The sequence below is a fragment of the Lathyrus oleraceus genome, chromosome 1 (genome assembly GCF_024323335.1).
Source record: "Lathyrus oleraceus cultivar Zhongwan6 chromosome 1, CAAS_Psat_ZW6_1.0, whole genome shotgun sequence".
NCBI classification, from domain to species: Eukaryota; Viridiplantae; Streptophyta; class Magnoliopsida; order Fabales; family Fabaceae; genus Lathyrus; species Lathyrus oleraceus.
This window is the reverse complement of record NC_066579.1, coordinates 264628914-264631104: the sequence shown is the minus strand read 5'-3', so window position 1 is coordinate 264631104 and position 2191 is coordinate 264628914.

The following is a 2191-nucleotide window of genomic DNA, read 5'->3' as shown; positions in this document are numbered from 1 at the left end:
TAAAACTCTGTACGGGATATGAGTCAAACTGTAGAAGTTGTGAGCCTACAAATTTACTGTGGCGGTGACCCCCAAATACAGCTGGGGAAACCTGACTTACTGTTGGGGAGGAAAAACTTACCAAACCAACCGCTTGGGGAAGACCAACAATGCTTCTCATTTTAGAACTCACCTACTCTCAGATTGCCGTTGATATTCCTTACTGAAATTGATTGCTTTTAAAATTAGTTGCTTTCATATTTTTAAGAAAAAGGATTTTTATTTATTAATTTATTTCAAAATTATCATACTAAAATTCAATTCTATTTAGCTGAAAAATAAATAAGAGCAGAAACAATTGGATAAAAAACTCAACTTTATTTAAAAGAATGGTAGTCTGTAAATTACAAGACTTCATAGATCTTTACAAGAGTTGAAAATAGTAATTTACATGGAAAAAAAGGCTACATTGAACATAATGATCACTAATCCTTCTACCAACTTCGATATCCGCTGCGCTCTTGCCTTTAGTTAAGAATGACGAATTAGAACCGAATGACTTGCTCAAAACTACTCTCATGACTGGGGATCAACCGAATGTAGTTACTTGCCATAATCCCTAACTTTTGCATAGATTGCCCCAAGGTGGGGTATGTTGGTGTAAGCCCTAGAGGCCAATACTTTTCGTACTTGTATCGAATTATTTATTAATAATAAAAGACATTTTCTTTATTATGGTTGATTAATAAAGTCCCTGGAATAGATAGTCCGTTTAATGTATTAAGTGTGACTTAATCATGAGAGCACATTAAACATAAGGACACTATTCTTAAAGTATCCGTAGTCGAGCTTTAGTGTGATGTGGGATAACATTAAAGCATTAAGACTATTATGTTTGTAGACTGATGATCACATCTCATGGATCATGGATAAAGAGTTATCAAGTCTTAAACATAGGTATGAATATTAGGAGTAATATTTATACCGGATTGACCCGCTATGAGAATACTATATAGAAAGTTATGCAAAGTGTCATAAGTTATTCTCATGGTGATAATAGTGTATACCACTCTTCAACCTGAAACCACTATGGATCCTAGATGTAGAGTCGAGTGCTTTATTGCTGATCTAACGTTGTCCGTAACTGGATAACCATAAAGGCAGTTGATGGTTACTCCACAAAGCATGCTGAGGGACATGAGTGTCCTAGATGGAATTTGCCCATCCTGCGTAACAGGATAAATGTCTATGGGCCCAATATTGAGCTGGACAAGGGTGACACGGTGTATACCCTGTGTTCAATATAGACATGAGGGCAAATGGGTAATTATACACATAATTATTATCACAGGAGGTTTTGTCAGATCACATGACATTTTCGTGTCTTGGGTAGCAGTGATGTGCTGCTAGATACCGCTCATTGTTTATTATGTTAAATGTGTGATTTAATTTAATTGCCAACGTCGCAAAAACCTACAGGGTCACACACAAAGGACAGATTGATGAGAGATAGAGTAACTAAGGAACATCGTAAGGTACGGTGTACTTAAGTAGAATATGAAGTATGGTAAGGTACCAAATACTTAAGTGATTTTGGCATATTATGAGATATGGGCCAAAATACACTTAAGTGGGCTTTTTGGCTTGAAGCCCATACAAGTGGTTCTATAAATAGAACTCTTGTGCAGAAGCATTGTATGGGAATACAACACAACTGAAGAGTTGGAATTTCGCATCTCTCTTTCTCTCACTCAAAGCCTTCATTCATAACAGCTAGCACTGCGATTGAAGGAATCCATTCGTGTGGATTGAGTAGAGACGTTGTCATCGTTCAACGTTCGTGATCGCCCCGTAGATCTGTATCCAAGGTTTTGATCGCTACAAGAGATCTGCACCAAAGGTTTGAATCACCACAAGAGGTAACGATTCTATCACTGATCATGTCCATTCGTAAGGATCACTAAATGGAGAAATTTTTAAATTCCGATGCGCCTTGGATGGCAATTCTCCTTCAGTGGTATCAGAGCCACTTACGAAACCATGAATATGATAACTATTTTTGTTCTGTATTAATATGATTAAAGACAGAATGAATCAAAGATTAAATTGAGATCGATCAAGTCATATATGTGATATATGTAATCCTGATGCAAAATACATTATATATGATATAATGTTCTCGTTTCGTTCATTCAAACACTCAATGATTGTT